Consider the following 18,670-nt stretch of genomic DNA (forward strand, 5'->3'; position numbering starts at 1 on the left):
AGATGCATCACCTAAAAAAGCATACCTCAAGTGATCAGGCAGTGGTTTGAGCTCAAGTTGGGAGCTTCCTCAATAGATGGTTTGAGACACTCCTGAGAATTCTTCAGCTCTGCTAATCCAAGAGACTTGAATGGAAAATCCAATCTCCTTTCCCATGGATAAGCATTCAAATACTCCAGCTGCTCTGCCCCCTCTTCATCTTCACTATCAGATTCCCCTGTTAAGGCTCTCTCTAAGGCATCAGTCCTTAGAATTTGATCAAGCTCCGAAGTCACTACAAAGTCGACCAAATCTACTTTAAAGCACTCCTTTTCATCAGTAGGGAATTTCATTATATTGAAGACATTAAAAGTCACGTCCTGACCCTGAACCCTCATAGTAAGCTCACCCTTCTATACATCGATCAGAGTTCGGCATGTAGCTAAGAATGGTCTCCCCAAGATAATAGGAATCTTCTTATCTTCCTCGAAGTCCAGAATGACAAAATCAGCAGGTAAGATGAGTTTATCCACCTTAACCAAGACATCCTCCACTACTCCTCGCGAATACGTGATGGAACGGTCAGCCAGTTGCAAGGACATGTTTACCGATTTTGGATCAGGCAGACCAAGTTTCTTAAAAATGGACAAGGGCATCAGATTGATGCTATCTCCCAAGTCACACAAAAACTTGTCAAAAGAAAGATTTCTAATGGTACACGATATCGTTAAGCTTCCTGGATCTTTAAGCTTAGGAGGAAGTTTCTATTATAGCACAGCAGTGCACTTGTCCGTTAGAGCAACGGTTTCCAACTCCTCAAGTTTTAGCTTCGAGATAGATTACCCTTCATGAACTTAGCATAGATCGACATTTGTTCTAGAGCTTCTGCAAAAGGTATGTTAATGTGCAACTTCTTGAAAACCTCCAAAAACTTGGCAAACTGCTTGTCGAACTTCTGCTTCTGAAGCCTGTTAGGATATGGATGAGGCAGATAGACTTGTTTACCCCTGTATTATCCTTAGGAGCAGTGTTTTCAACAACACTCTTCTTCGGTTCCGCTTCCCTATCCTTTTTTCTCAGCTGAATCAACAAAATTGTCAATTTTTGGAATTTGAGAGGGCACGGGCGCGCTCCTTATGGGCGCGGGCGCGCTGCCCTTCTGGAGAAAATTTTCAGCTTCTTTGTTTTGATGATTTTCAGGGTTAGCGACCTTTCCAGACCTCAAGGTGATTACCTTAAGCTGTTCTTTGACTTCCCTATTTCTTGGATTAGCTTCCATATCACTAGGAAGAGTTCCTTGTGGTCTGTTCATTAAAGCATTGGTAATTTGCCCTCTTTGATTCTCCAGAGTTTTGATTGAAACCGCTTGGCTTTTGCACATCAGCCTCTACTCCTCAAAATCAGATTTTTTATTCAAAGATGGACCTGCACCTCCATGAGATTGTTGTTGCATTCTATGTGGCTGAAATTGGTACATTGGTGCAAACTGTTGTTGAAAACCAGGAGGATTGAAAGGCTCTTTTCCAAACTGCTGGTAAGGCTGTTGCACACCACCCTAATTATTGCTCCAGCTGAAGTTAGAATGGTTGCGGTTGTTAGGATGATAAGTGGCAGGAATTGGTTGCCGAGACCTCTGAAAGTTGCTCACAAACTGAGCTGATTCACTAGATATAACACATTGCGTTGTCGCATGCGAACCTACATAAAGCTCACAAACACTAGTTATCTAATGAACACCATAGTTGGTCAGAGAATCGGCCTTCATAGTCAACACTTTGAGCTGAGCAGCTATAGCCGTAACTGTATCCACCTCTAAAATTCCTGCTACCTTTTCTTGTGGTAGTCTCTGAGTTGGATTTTGATATTCATTAGCGGCCATTATCTCAGTTAGCTCATAAGCTTCCTCATAGCTCTTAGCCCATAAGGCTCCACCTGATGCTGCATCGAGCATAGGTCTTGAATGTGCTCCCAAACCATTATAAAAGCAACTTATCACCATCCAGTCAGGCATCCCACGATGAGGATACTTCCTAAGCATCTCCTTGTAGCGCTCCCAGGCTTCACATAGAGATTCACCATATTGTTGCGCAAATTGAGTAAGAACATTCCTGATTGTAGCTGTCTTTGCCATAGGGAAGAATTTAGTAAGAAATTTATGAGCAAGATCCTCCCAAGTCACAATAGAACCAGCTGGTAGAGAGTGTAACCAGATCTTAGCTTTATCCCTCAGAGAGATGGGAAAAGTCTCAGTTTCACAGCATCTTCAGAAAAATTATTGAGTCACAAAGGCCATAAAACAAGACTAGTCAATTATATTACTTGTGGCCATCATCTCAATCTCTTTTTCATGAGAAATACTTGGTATTGAAATAGTTTATTCAAACATTTTTTTTTGCTTTTGCTTTTTTCGGCAAAAAAATTGATTTGACATTGTTTCAACATGTGGGCTATGTCCCAGATATCAAAAACCTTCCTAAAAAATCTTTCCTACAAAGACCTTGTGCAAATGTGCCATCTTGGACTCTTAAGAAAAAATTTGTTAGACACAAAATTCATGAAGAAAACCTTACTCAACTACGTTCAAATCATCTCAAGGCATTATATATATATAAGTTTTGAAAATTTTCTAACACCAACTAGTATTAAAGTATAAGAGTGAATTGGACAACTTAGCTAAAATATCTTTGATTTTTTGTTTTTTTTCATTTTTTCAAATTTTTTCGATTGTTTTATATAAGTACTACTAAACCCCTCCCTCATACCTAAATCATGCATTATCCCCAATGAATGCAAATGAGAGAAATATGATAAAGTAAAAGGACGAGAATACTTGATAAGGGCATAACAAAGGAACACAGTTACCTATAACACACACACACACATTCACTTGTTCGTAATAAAACACACACGAAAATATACGCAAGCGTACACGATCACAAATAGTATAAGATTTAAGTCAAGTTCGTTCCCATAGAGACTGGTTTAGGTTAATTTCATATTATGCACTTATGCAGCAATGTCTGATTATCGTTCACAACTAAGACAAGTAACAAATTTGAGTTGATTAACTACTTGAGAGATTGTACTAACATGCATTAACTAAGAGATTAAAAGTAAATTACTTATATGAGAATAAAATATGAGATTTCAACTTCATTAAATACTTCATTCAAAGTTTATGTCTTTATCAATAGTATGCGATGGTGATGATAACTAATCAGATAACACGAAATTAGTATACTCTATCTTTCGATATACCTATACCCTACTATTAAGTATCCACAATCAAGATAGAAGTTGAGTAGACACCAATTATGCTTAGACCCTATATATCTATAAGATTTGAAAACATAACAGTTTAAGAACAAGTTATCTATTATGATTATATAGGGTGTGTAAGATGGTTAAAATTACTCCACGAATTATGCATGTCAATGCATACATAAACCTATGCTAGCATGGAAAGTTCTAAACCTCTATATCCACTTTCGCTTCAATAGAAATTAAAAAACAATCTTAGATGTTAGCTACGCATCTATGAAGAATAAGTACAACCATACTAGGAAATCATAAATCACCACATACTAAAGATTTTAAATAATCAACTATTGAAATCCATAAATAAATCCGCTAGAACCCCATGACAACGATAAGTTCATGATCGAACACATCGTCACTATGGGTTCCAATGAAAACATGATAACAAATAAGTTCAGAATAATACGAGATAATATAAAACTACTAGGGTTTAGAACAAATAAAAAACAAGCATCCAAAAGTATCGCCTAAATCAAAGAATTCAAAAGTAAAAACTAAATCTTCTTCTCCTTAGCCGTCTTGTGTGCTTTAGGTCTTCTTAATGTTCTCCCTGACTTCCTTCTTATTAAAAGCGTCTTCTTTTCATTATATATAAGCCCCCGGTTGACCTGTACTCTTAAAATCACCCAATCAGACTCAAATCAGGATTCTGCAGCAAGTGTGTGGCGCGGGCGCGCTCTACCTAGTGCGAGCGCGTAGTCTTACTGGATTAACTAGTGCGCACACACTCCTTCAGGCGCGGGCGCGCCTGCTTTGTGTAAAAAACTCTGCAGTTTCTTGTTTTGTGCTCTGATCTTCTCGCAAACTTCCGTAACTCCATTCCTGACCTCTTATTAGCATAAAATCATTGTAAAGCTCATTTCTACCTCCTGACAAGTGCCCTGCAATGACTCAACACAAAAACACATAAAAAAATAAATACTTGAGTCGAAAACACCAACTTAAGCCGATATGAAGCGTTCCAAGTTAATATAAATTCCACTTATCATCACTCACACACGCATAATTACTCCCTCATACCTATACTTTATTATGAGAGACACACACAAAAACATTTATTAAGCAATACTAGAATGTGGGAAAACTATATTCATAACATAATCAACACAAATGTGAAACTCACTCATAAGAACAACAGTATCCACTAAAGAGATAAGATCATGCATCAAAATAAAACTCATATCACTAACATCATCCATAGACCAATTAGACGCTTCTTTATGTTGTTTAAGCAGATTAATGACTTGAAATTCTTGGTTATGCACTTTTCTACTAGAAATAAGAATATCATGAGTTTCATTATCAACTACCAAAGACTAATTAAGAGTGGAAAATGATAGAATAGGATCGAGTATGGGTGGCTCACTAACAGAAGTCTTAACTACGGTTTTAGGATCAAAATAACTATCCTCAAGTTAGGTTTCACGATTAGAACAAATGGCATTCAATTCCTTTAACATCTCATCATAAGTGAAATTCTTATACAACTCATGCAATTCTCTATTACTCTCATTATCAAACGAAACATCTTCCTCAAGAAGAAACTCAATTACACTACCCTCAAGATTAAACCATGACACAACCTTATACATCAATTTAACTCCTACAGGTTGTTCAAAAAGCTCATTAGGTTGATTTTTTACATTAAAGATATTCATATCTATCGACATGTTTCCAAATGTGAGTTTCATCGAACCATTTCTATAGTTAATTAAAGCAATAGAGGTGGCAAGAAAAGGCCTTCCTAAAATGATAGGGATTTGATTTTTGAGATTTTTGACTGGTTCAGTTTCTTGAACAACGAAATCAACGGGGAAGATAAAATCACCAATCCTAATCAACACATCTTCAACTATACCCTTAGGAGTTTTAACAGAATGGTCAGCTAGCTGAAGAGTGATACTAGTCATTTTAAGTTCGCCTAAACCCAAGGATTGATAGACATATAACGGAAGAAGATTCACACTAGCTCCTAAATCGAGTAAACCTTTACCAATGAAGGTATTACCAATGACACAAGAAATGGTAGGACTACCAGGATCCTTGTACTTCGCAGGGATTTGATTTGACAATATAGAACTAACATGAGAGGTTAGGAAAGATTTTTTAGGAACATGAGTGGTTCTTTTATGAGTATACAAATCTTTTAGACACTTAGCATAAGAGGATCCTTGTTGAATTGCATCTAAAAGAGGAATGTTGATCTTGACTTACTTAAAGACTTCCAAAATCTTATCTAAATGAGCAGATTATTTGTTTGAGATAAGTCTTTGAGGAAACGGAGCTTTAGGCTTAAAGACTTTTTCACTAGACACGATAGAGTGGGGTTTTGAAGGTGGTTCTTCGGATGGTGATGACTCATTAGATTCAGAAGTTTCAGGTTTTGGATTGGGAGATTGTTGAAGACTAAGATTCAAGAGAAGAGGATTTGGTTCAGATGTTAGTTTATCTTAATGATGACGATTAATACCAGCATGATTGCTGAATTGATTTCCAGACCTTAGAGAGATGACAGCGTTCACATTTTTATGAGACTTTTGGTTTTTATGAAATTTAGGATTAACCTCAGGTTGACTGGGGAAACAAATTTTCTCTCTCTCACTGATTATGTTTGCCAATTGACTAACTTGGACCTCTAGTTTAGATATGGCTCGTGTGTTTGAATTTTGCAACTGCCTATCGTGGGTCATAGCTTGCATGAAAGATTGTTGAGATTTAATTAGTGCCTCCATACTATTTTATATGGAATTTAATTTCTTATCAGATTTACTAAAACCAGGAGGGTTCAAGGGGACCGAGTTTGGATAATGACCAATATTTTGGGGAGGATATGAGTTGGAATTTTGAGTTGGGTATGGACCATGATTGGGCTTTTGAAAAGAAGGTTGGGTATTTTGATTATACAGACCTTGGTTCTATGAGAAATTTGGGTGATTCTTCCAACCAGGATTATATGTGGGTGCATATGGATCATTTCTAACTTTAGGTTGAAACATGGCATTGACTTTTTAATTTCAGGGCAATTGTCTATCACGTGATTAGGAGAACTACAGTTTGCACATATAGAGAATTGAGAAGACACATTGTTGGTTTCTAAGGCTTCTAGACGTTTAGTTAGTGTAGTTAACTTAGCTTCGGTTGTAATAGAATTACCAAATATGTGTAAGCCCTTAGATCTTTCAGGTTCTGGATTAGGTTCTCTAGTTGACTCCCACAATATTATTTTTTCAGCTAACTCCTCAAAGTATTGCCAAGCTTCTTTCTTATTTTTATCCATAAACTTACTTTGACACATAGACTCTAACAAAGCAGTGGTTTGACTATATAAGGCTTCATAAAGAATTTTACAAAGTCTCCATTTTTCTATACCATGTTGAGGACTCTTAGACAAAAACTTTTTAAATCTATCAAAATACTTCCAAAAAGACTCATTTTGATTTTGTTGAAATTGGTTGATTTTATTCCTAAATCTGTTTGCCTTATGGCTTGGAAAATATTTTTTTTAAGAAAGATAGACACAAATACATCTCACGTGGAAATAGAGTTAACGGGTAGACTATACAACCATTATTTAGCCTCTTCTTTTAAAGAAAAGTTAATAAGTCTGAGCCTAATAGAGTCTTCATTAAGTTGTTGTAGTTTTTATAAAGTAGACACTTCCTCAAATTCTCGAATGAAAAGATATGGATTCTTTCCCTCTACCCCAGCAAACCTAGGTAACATGCTAATATTGTGATGTTTGTTTTCAAAAATATTCGCGTTTACTTGAGGTAGGACTATGTATGAGGGTTCAGCGGAATGAGCGGGATAACAGCGGTCTTTGAGTGAGACAGACATGACTACAGGTGGAATTTCTACTTCTTTTGATTCAATTTTAGTAGGTGAAGAGAACTCGAGTCGCCTTACTACTTTAGGAGATGGAAGGTTAGAGTGTCTTATTAATCTAGATGAAAGGTCTCAAACCCAATTACTTTGTATATAATACAAGTAATCACGTAGCAGATAAGAGCTATAAGTAAACATACAAGAAAAACTGGAAAATCAAAAAGGAAAAAAAACTTAGATCTAGGGGTAATCCTTAAAAAAATCTCTAGACAACTCCTGACTTTTGGACCACCAAAAAGTCTATAAATCTAGATTTATTCAAACTGATTGGACAAGTAAGCGGGAGCACTTTCTTGTAAACAAGGCGCTAAATTAGAGAACCGCTTGCTGTTAGGGCAAAAACACGCGCTAATATTCACGCAAGTATATGCGTTTACAAGTAGTATAAGATATAAATCAGATTCATTCCCACAGAGACTAGTTTAGGTTAAGTTCAATTTATGCACCTATGCAACAATGTATGGTTATCACTCAATGCTAAGACAAATAACAAATTGGGTTTTTATTAAACTAAGAGATTATACTAAATAACATTAACTAAGAGAATTGAGGTTAAATTAATATATATGACAAACATGGGATTCTAACTTCATTAAATACTTCATTCAAAGTCATTGTTCTTAACCTTAGCATGTGATGGTGATGACACTAATCAGATAACACGAAACTGATAAACGCCAACTTTCGTTGTACGAATACCCAACTACCAAGCATCCACAAAAGAGATAGAAGTTGAATAGGCACCAATTATATTGAGACCCTATACGTCTATAGAATTTGACAAAATAACGGTTTAAGCACAAGTTATCCATAATGATTACATAGGGAAAGTAAACCGGTTAGAGTTACCCACTAATCATGCATAACAAATACATGAACCTATGCTAGCATGGCAAGTTCTAAACCTCTATATTCATTGTCGCTTCAATAGAGATAAACACACTATCTTATATGTTAGCTACACACATAAGATGAATAAGCACAACCAATACTAGGATATCAATCAATCATCACACACCAAGATATCGAAACAAATTAACTATTGAAATCCATAAGTAAATCCGCTAGAATCCCATGATAACGATTAGCCCATAATCGAACTCATCATCACCATGGGTTCCAATGAAAGCATGGTATAAAACAAGGTCTTAATAAACTGAATAATAATTAAAGTATGAATAAACGAGATCTAGGTTCAACAAGAACGAAAACGAGCATCCAAAGTTACAACTAATTCAAAGAATCACAAGTTGAAAACAAGATCTTCTTTTTCAGAGTTGTTCTGTGCTTCTAGGTCTTCTCCTTGGTATCTCAATCTTCCCAGATCATGAAAACCCTTTTTTAAGTATATATAAGCCCCTAGTGGACTTGGACCCTTAAAATCGGCAAATTTCACTCAAATAGGGTTTTTCAGCGAAATCAGCGACCAGCCGCGCCTCAGGCAGCCACCTCAGCTCTCCAGGAAGGCGCCTCAGCTCTCCTGGCAGGCGCCTCAGCTCCCAAGCGGCCGCCCCACATCCCAGGTGGGCGCCTGCAGCCTGTCTAGAAAAATTCTAATGAATCTTGTTTTGACCATAACTTGAGTTCTACTCGTCAGAATTAGGCGATTCAACTGCCCACGCGAAGCTAACGAGATTCTCTATAACTTGACAATGGTCTAGGCTTCCAATTCTGATCACTTTTTATCATATTTCCTTTAAAAGCTCTTTTCTTCATTTAACTAATACCTGAAATGCAATAACAAAAAAACACATCAAAATACCAATAACTTGAGTCCAAAACACCAATTTAAGCTTGTAATAAAGCGTTCCAAGTGGATATAAAATCCACTTATCACACCCCCAAACTTGAATCAATGCTTGTCCTCAAGCATAAACAAACTCAAAACTACAAAACAAACCTAATGCATGAATGCAACAACGTGAATGCAACTAAATGATAATGCAATCGATCCCCTCAGAATAACCATAACCAAATGAATAAGCCAATGCCTCTAAGAATGCAATGACTTAAAACAGAGTTCGAATAAATCCCACAAACCAACTCACAAACCAGAAACGTGTGTGTGTGGAATGCTTAACAGATATCTCTCGATACTAGATCAATAACCATAACTTATCTATCATCAAAACAATCGAAAGTTTATAAATAAAATAGTCAATAAACGCATTATGTCTCACAACACCTCCTTTCTACTAGAGTTATACAAGGATTCATACTGTTTTTGAACACATAACAAAGATGCTTATTTGACTGTGCAATGAATTAGGTCCCAAAAGACTTATACAATAATACCCATGTAGCGAGCATTAGGTTAGCGGATCCCAGACTATAAAAGCCTTAGGTCACTAGGCACAAAGTCCCCTAGAACTTAATAACTCGAGTATTAAAGAGCTCACTCTTGATCAATTATGCATAAACACATTTTTTTTCTTTTTTTTCTTTTTTTTCTCTTTTTTCTTCTTTTTTTTCTTTAATTTTCTATATGAGTGTGTTTCGCTCCATCTCATTCAACGCTAGACTACTCATAAAAATATGAGCCTGCTACTAGCCATTTGACGCCTAGCCTTACAACAACTAGCAATGAAATCCAAGTTTTTTTCCAGATAAAAAAAATCAGTGTTTTACGTCATTACGAGAATATCACAAATTATAAATATAACCAAGTGATTAAATCTGAACAACAAACAAGTATGATCATGATCTAGATCAAAAGCAACCCTATAAGACTTCGTGAAAATATCTGTTTCTGGTATACAAATCAATTCATTAGGACTTAAACATCCCTCTATTCGTCATCACCACACTCAAATCAACCTCAACTTATCAAATATCATAGTTCATCTTAAGGGATCATGCTAAATATGCATGCAAATGCAACTATATGAAATCACATAAAAATAACAAATATGCCCTATATGAACAATCATGCAAAAATATGAATGAACTACAACTAAACATGCAATATGAATCTATATGAATCTATATGGACACACACACTACTAATCCTTACATTATCACCCCCAAACTTAAAATTTTCAATGTCCTCATTGAAGGTAATAATAAGGATTTCAGGCACACCTAATTAGCAGGAGAGTCACCCTCTTCGGGTGGAGGATCAGGTGGCCAATCAACCTCGCCACCAGTGTCTCAGACAACATTAACCAAAGCTTGTGTCAAATCTGCAGTAAAATGAAGGTGAATGTCGTGCATGGCCTCCATACGCCTAATTACTCGCCTGTACTGCTCATCACCAACACTAGTCCTATCAACTACCTGATGCACATGAGAAGAACCCTCTATAGGCATTGGAGAGTTCGTTCGGCTACCCTCTACATCATCAAATATATATCCCAAGCCCTTATCATGTGGTGCACCTAAGAATGCGTAACTCAAGTGATCTGGTAGTGGCTGAAGCTTAAGTGTGGGCACATCTTCAATAGACGGCTCGAGACGCTCCTGGGAAATTTTCACCCTGCTAACCTAAGAGAATCGAATGGAATATCCAACTTCCTCTTCCACGGAAGTGCATTCAAAACCTGCAGCTGCTCTGCTCCTTCCTTGTCATCAATAACCGATTTCTCCATTAAGGATCTCTCTAAGGTCTCTGACTTTGGCAATTGCTCAAGTTTCGAATTTACTACAGAGTCAACCCACTCTACTTTAAATCACTCCTCTTTAGTTGTGGGTAACTTTATTTCCTTGAACACATTAAAAGTGACCTTTTGATCGTAAACCTTCATCAAAAGCTCTCCTTTTTGCACATCGATCATAGTTCGGCCTGTAGCCAAGAATGGCCTTCCCAAGATAATGGGAATCTTTTTATCTTCCTCAAAATCAAGAATTACAAAGTTAGCAGAAAAGATGAGTTTATCCACCTTGACCAAGACATCCTCCACTATACCTCGTGGATAAGCTATGGAACGGTCAGCTAGTTGCAATGACATGTATGTTGGTTTTGGATCAGGCAGACCAAGCTTCTTGAAGATAGATAGGGAATCAAATTGATGCTAGCTCCTAAATCATATAAACACTTGTCGAACGACAAGTTTCCGATGGTGCAAGGAATAGTGAAGCTTCCAGGATCTTTAAGCTTCAGAGGCAACTTCTGTTGCAGCACATCACTGCATTCCTCCGTTAGAGCAACGGTCTCTAAGTCATCGAACTTCACTTTCCGAGAGAGAATACCTTTCATAAACCTCGCATAGCTTGGCCTCTGTTCAAGAGCTTCAGCGAAAGGTATGTTGATATGAAGTTTCTTGAACACCTCCAGAAACTTCTCAAACTGCTTATCCAGCTTTTTATTCTGCAGCCTCTTAGGAAAAGGAGGTGGATGATAGATCTGTTTCTCCCATGTATTACCCTCAGGAGGAGTGTGTTCCATAATAGTCTTCCTTGATTCCACCTCTGCTTCCTTCTGCACATCTTCTTCAGCCAAAACTTCAGATTCTGAAACTTGAGATTTTTCAGGCTCTTCGTCTTGCTGAATTTGGGGGCTTGCGACCTTTCTAGACCTTAAGGTGATGGCGTTCACCTGTTCTTCAACCTCCCTCTTACCTGGATTTGTTTCTGTATCACTAGGAAGCGTTCCTAGTGGTCAATTCAATAAGGCATTAGCAATTTGCCCTATTTGGTTCTCCAGAGTCTTGATAGAAACAGCTTGGCTTTGGCATATAAGAGCCTGATTATTGCACATAAGCCGCAACTCCTCCAATTCAGATTTTTCATTCGAAGATAGACATGCACCATGAGTTTGTTGTTTTGGTGTAATTTATTGCTGAAAACCAGGAGGGTTGAATAGCTTATTTCCAAACTGCTGGAACGGCTGTTGCATCGCATTCTGATTGTTGCTCTAGCTGAAGTTAGGATGATTCCAGTTGTCAGGATGATAAGTGTCTGGAACTGGTTGATGCGATCTCTGAAAGTTGCTCACAAACTGAGCTGAGTCACTAGATATAGCGCATTGCTCCGTCGCATGTGAACCTGCACATAGCTCACAAACACTGGTTATCTGATTAACACCCAAGTTAGCTAGAGAATCGATCTTCATAGACAACGCCTTTAGTTGAGCAGTGATAGCCATAGTTGTATCCACCTCAAGAACTCCTACTACCTTGCCCTATGGACATCTCTGGGTTGGATACTGATATTTATTAGCAGCCATCAGTTCAATTAGATCATAAGCTTCCTCGTAGCTCTTTGCCCATAATACTCCGCGTGTTGCTGCATCGAGCATGGGTCTGGACTATGCTCCCAACTGTTAGGTATGAATACAACACAGAGGGGGGTGAATGTGTTTTGGTTTAAATGTTTGATTTTGATCGACTTAGGCTTTATCAATTGGTTGTTATCAAAGATTTAGTAGAATATATGTTAAACATAAATAACTGTGCAAATATGTAAAACAAAGATCTTCAAAACTCACTTAATTTTATATTAAAAATCAAGTAGTGTTTTGCTAAAAAATCTCTAAGTTCTTGTTTTAGAACTTAGCTTCTTTCTTGAGAGAGAACACAAAATTTTCTATCTAGATTGTTCTACTTAACTAGAGGTCCAGTGTTAACTTTATAACTCAGTTAACTGTTGATTTACACAGTGGATAATAAACATGCTATTAGCTTTTCTAAACTTTCACTTGTCATTTCTATTTATAGAAAAGCAAATCTTCCATTCCTGGCTTAGCATATCTTTAGCATCCCGTGATTACTTTAATCTCCTCTGTCAGTTAATCTTTGCCATTGATCTTGCACATCTCTCAAGCTGCTTTTTGTAGACTTGTCAATCCAGCTATGTGAATTGTTTGTTGATTTACAACCTTGGATATTAAACTGTTCTGCAATTCTGTACTTAGAGAAATTTCTTCACTTTGAGATCTCCAGTTAAGCTGTAGAGAACTCGACATCTCGATAGGCATGTTGGCTTGTCGATATCTCTGAAACTTCATTGTTGCCAAGACTTATCGACAACTCTGAGTTCTCTAGTGAATTTTGGTTTATCGATAACTCAGAGTTCTCTAATGGACTTCGGCTTATCGATAACTCAGAGTTCTCTAATGAATGTATACTTGTCGATATCTCTGAGTTCTCGATAGACAATTCCTGAGTTCTCTACACCCGGTGGATGTTGCTTATCCGTCGAGTAGTGATGGCTTATCCGTCGAGTAGACATTGTTTATCCATCGGGTAGACATTGCTCATCCGTCGAGTAGATATTATTCATCTGTTGGTACTCTCTGGAGTTTAAATGACTTCTCGATAAGTCATTCTGGAGTTCTCGAATGATTTCTCTATAACATTAATTCTGTGACTTGTAGAGATCTTGACTTAGAATGTTTTTCTCCAAACAGAATTATTCAACTCCAAGCTTCTTCATAATTCTTCTGAGGCATGACCTTCTTGATCTTCTTCCAGATAGAATTCTTAGGCTTGACACTGTTTAGGGAAAAATGCTCCAGTCTGCTCCATTTACATATTACAGACATTAAGTGTTACAAGTATGAATTACGGATTAAGGTTATAATATAACTAATCTTAGGGTTGTCAGTATGACTTAGTCTTGTTATGATACAGGCATGTCTTGCACAACAATTTCCCCCAATTTGTGAGAAGATTGCTTATCACAAATTTATGCATGTTAGCAAGACTAACCCCAAGTTAAAGAATGAAAATAAAATAATACAAAAGCTGATACAACACCTGTACAATGAATATTTGATAGTTTACAATAATTAAGTAAAGACTGAGCTGTCTGATTCTTTCTCAATTATGTTCTTAATTTGCACAAGTATTTCCAATTCTTCTAGGATGGGGGTGTCAGTTAGAGCCTCTATTAGTTTCAGCAAATCTGGCTTAGGATATCTAGCTAACATCCCTATCCTATAACTTGACAAAGAGCCAGCTTTTATATTCAGAAATCTTCCATCCATTGATATCCTGCTCTTGCCTGCTGCCTTCAACTCTTCTGATCTTCTGATATACTCAGATCATAGATGTGATATACTCAGATCATAGATGTTGATGATATTATTAGCTCCCGTAATCTTTGACATCATCTATTATATATTACAATCTCCCCCAACATGTTCATTATGAAATTATGCACAAGTTCTGATTGATGATGTCAAAACTTTATCCAAATGCAAAAACCAAAACCAATCTTCCCATCAGGTCTTCTTTTGTTGAGTTGCATTTAGATTTATTCAACATCCATTAGCTGTTTTGGCATTTAGATATATTCTCCCCCTTTTTGACATTATCTCCAGGAAGAAAGATCTAGCTAAAAGCACATTGTTCAAGTTGCTGTCATTATCCATTTGGACCACTGTCTGCAGCTTCAAGCTTCATTGAAATTCATGATGATAAGTTTTAAAAAAAAAATAGAAGTTTCACTTAGATCTGCAGAAAAAGTTTGTTAGTGATAAAAGTCCTAAGCTCTCTGTTCTTTTGAATAAGTAGTCTCACCAAAATCTCACTGCACTAGTCTCATGACTTTTGAGAGTCAGAGTTCCCTCACAAGGATTACTAAATCCATACATTCATCTACCTCTCCTTTTGCCAGGAAGGATCCTGCATCTCTTATTCTTTGTTTTTCACTCAATCTTTTCTCTTATCCTCTCATGAAAGGTTCAAATGATGTTTGACCTACAGAATTAAGAGGTGGCTGAGAAGAGGTAATCTGTGATCATATGTTTAGAGGAAGACCATATAGGGCTAATCATACTCATTTTACCAAAAAAATGAGTGCATAAGCATCTATGACTGGGGTAACAGTTTGACTCACAGATTGCTCTGTGGTTGTGACAGTGTGTTGTCCTCCACTTGTAGTGGGAACCTCCATTGGAATTGGAGAGGATTTGACTGGTTACTGTCATGTACACCAGCCTCAAACCTTTGTGCACCTTGCAGAGCACTGTCACATAAATGTGATAAGATTACCCTTCTTATGACATTGTCATAGGCAATTGTTCTTCTAGCTTTGCCTGCTAAGACAGCTTCTGCTAGAGTTATGAGGGGAGTTGTTGTAACGCCCCCAAATCCGGGGTCAGGAATCTGAGTCTTCACGCCATCCTTCACTCATGTGTAACCTGGTATTGATTCAATAATCCGACAGACCCCAATTTCATACTCACACACACAAGTTATAGCCTTAGAAATGACGTACAAAATGTAATCTTCTTTTATTACACTCCAATGTACTTTACAGGATCTCAAACAATTATTTATAACCTCTACATGAAGTTACAATAATTACGACTGATATCTTATACCTAGCTGATACTCTAGCACACCTGAGACAAAGCTGCCAAGGATCCTCCCCATGACTGCAAGCGACTAAGTCCCACACCGGCATACTGGTTATCTGTTGTGTTGTGTCATTTAAAAGAAAGCAAGTGTGAGCTATAATGCTCAGCATAAATAATGTACAGTATGAACATGTTCGTATAATAACATCATATATTATATATATGATTTATTCAAAAATAGTTTTCCTTGGTGTCCCACACCTTCTTACGAAAACAATTCTTTAAGGGGGTTTTTATAACCTGCGAATACCTTAATAATAATCCCAGCACCTAGGCTTGGGTTACGGTATTGCATATCAATTCCAATTGGAAGAGTTTGGACATCTCACAGGAGCCACCTGATAAGTGGCATTTTATACCACTTAGAACGTCTTAAAATGGCTTAAATTGGTGTCTTGAAATCAAGTATTTTGTGTATTTGATGCGTTTTTCTAGTGTTTATGCATTTCAGGGTATTAGTTGCATTTTGGGGGAGGAATCATCAAGAATAAGCCTTGGCATGTGTTCACCATTGCGAGAGGAAAGAAACGGGAAGATTACGGCGAAGAAACGGAACAAAATCAGATTTTTTCCAGTAGAGGTCTGAGCGCCCGCTCAGCTATGCTGAGCGGCCGCGCAGGGTCGGGGAAAAAAATATATTATTTCAGGACTTCTACTTCTGTTTGGTTTCCACTTCTATGTAATCTGAGTTTTATGGGACTATTATATAAGTAGATTTGAGATGTTTTCACAAGTGTGGATTGAAGAAGATTGTGTTTTTACGCAAGGAGCGAAGGAGATAAGGAAGAAGACCGATTTAGCACACCGCAACGAAGAGGAAGCATATTTTCTTGTGATTCTTGTTTCGTTGTAACGTTGGATACTAGTTTTCTTACTTTGAACTTATTTACTCTTGTGACATACTCTATTTTAATATAATTAGTTTAGTTATTATTTTCTTGTGTTTGTTTATCATGATTTCATATGAACCCATGATGACGATAAATGCTATTATGGGCTAATCGTGATCATGGGGTTGCAACAGATTTATTATGGAATTCTTTAGTTAATTGTTTAATACTTTAGTGTGTGATGATTGTATGATATCTAGTATTGGTTGTGCGTATTCGTCTTATGTGCGTCACGAACATATAAGATAGGGTGTTAATCTCTTGTGAAGCGACGGTGGATCTTGAGATTTAGAACTTGCCATGCTAGCATAGGTTCATGTATGTTGTGCATGATTAGTGGGTAACTCTAACAGTTTTATTTGCCCTATGTAATCAAAAGGAATAACTTGTGCTTAAATCGTTGTGTTATCAATTTCTGTAGACATATAGGAACTCAACATAATTGATGACTATTCAACTTCTATCTTAATTGTGGATGCTTGGTAGAATGGTATTAGTACAATGAAAGTTGACTTTTATTAGTTTCGTGTTATTCGATTAATATCATCACTGTCACATGCTAAAGGTAATAACAATGGCTATTGAAGGAAGTAATAATGAAGTTGTGATCTCATGAGTGTTTTATTATTGATAATTTGAAGTGTCAAGTAAGTGATTAATTAAGTAGTTAATTATAGTTAATATTTAATCAACAATCTTAAGTGTTAGTGTCTTAACATTGAGAAGTAATCATACATTGGTGAGTGAGTTTAATTAGACAATAATTTAGTCTGAGTCTCTGTGGGAACGAACTAGAAAGTATTCTATATTACTTGCGAACGCGTATACTTGCGTGAATATTAGCGCGTGATTTCGCCCTAACAAGTTTTTGGCGCCGCTGCCGGGGACTCGGCGTATTTGTTTAGTTTATGTACTTACCATCATTGGTCATTAGGACTCAGTGATTAGGACGTAGTAGTTACTTATTATTTCCGGTTGTGTTTCAGGTACTTTAGCAAGCGTTTATGCAAACTCGTTCTCGTGCTCGCAAGAGGACTTTAGATACAGCTGAGGAGACAGACGAAGTTCTTGATATTACGGAGAAGTTAGATTTTGAGGATTCGGATTCAGGAACTGAGCGGAAAGAACCAGTAAACATGGGAGATCGTATTGTTCAAGCTGATCCAGCTCTTATGGATTTTTCTTGGCCTAAAATTGATGACATTCAGTCAAGCATCCTTCATCCGGCTATTCAAGCTAACACCTTTGAAATCAAGCCGGGCACTATTCAGATGGTGCAGAATTCTGTTTCTTTTGGAGGAGCGGCAACTGAAGACCCCAACATGCACATAAGGAATTTTGTCGAGATCTGCAGCACTTTTAAGTATAATGGCGTGACTGATGAGGCTATCAAGTTGAGGCTTTTCCCATTCTCACTGAGGGACAAGGCTAAAGACTGGTTACATTCTGAACCAGCTGGGTCCATCACTACGTGGCAAGATCTTGCGCAAAAGTTTCTGGTGAAGTTTTATCCGATGGCAAAGACCGCTGCTATGAGGAGTGCTCTTACTCAGTTTGCGCAGCAACCTACTGAATCTATGTGCGAGGCTTGGGAACGCTACAAGGAAATGTTGAGAAAATGTCCACATCATGGAATGCCGGATTGGATGGTGATCACTGGTTTCTATAATGGTTTGGGGGCCCAATCTCGGCCCATGCTCGATGCAGCAGCTGGAGGCGCCTTATGGGCTAAAAGCTATACTGAGGCGTATAATCTTATAGAGACGATGGCTGCAAATGAGCATCAAAACCCAACTCAAAGAATGACGTCAGGCAAGGTAGCAGGTATTCTGGAAGTTGATGTAGCCACCGCTATTGCAGCCCAGCTCCAAGCACTATCAATGAAGGTTGATTCTTTGGCTACATATGGAGTTAATCAAATAGCTATGGTTTGTGAGCTTTGTGCAGGTTCTCATGCTACGGATCAGTGTTCTCTGGTCAATGAATCTGTTCAGTATGTGAATAATTATCAGCGACAACAGCAGCCTGTGCCAGCGACCTATCATCCTAATAACAGAAATCATCCAAATTTCAGTTGGGGGAATAATCAGAATGCTATTCAGCCACCTTATCAGCAAGGAGTGAGTAAACAGTTTAACCCACCTGGATTCCAGCAACCACAGCAGTATGCTACAAGGCAATCATATCCTCAACAGGGAAGTACAGCTGCACCTACTAGTGCTGATTTTGAGGAACTTAAGCTGTTATGCAAGAGTCAGGCGGTTTCTATCAAGACCTTGGAAAATCAAATCGGTCA

General features: G+C 37.5%; 2 non-coding genes across 2 annotated transcripts; one reads left to right on the forward strand and one right to left on the reverse strand.

Moving 5' to 3' along the window:
- Window positions 1–1,988: 1,988 nt before the first annotated feature.
- Window positions 1,989–2,095, forward strand: LOC141688463 (small nucleolar RNA R71). Its single transcript, XR_012561905.1, has one exon. It is a non-coding gene; the product is annotated as a small nucleolar RNA R71 (small nucleolar RNA).
- A 15,808-nt stretch (window positions 2,096–17,903) lies between these two features.
- Window positions 17,904–18,010, reverse strand: LOC141687675 (small nucleolar RNA R71). The gene has a single exon (XR_012561163.1). It is a non-coding gene; the product is annotated as a small nucleolar RNA R71 (small nucleolar RNA).
- Window positions 18,011–18,670: the final 660 nt, after the last annotated feature.

Source organism: Apium graveolens, chromosome 9, assembly GCF_009905375.1.
Source record: "Apium graveolens cultivar Ventura chromosome 9, ASM990537v1, whole genome shotgun sequence".
NCBI lineage: Eukaryota > Viridiplantae > Streptophyta > Magnoliopsida > Apiales > Apiaceae > Apium > Apium graveolens.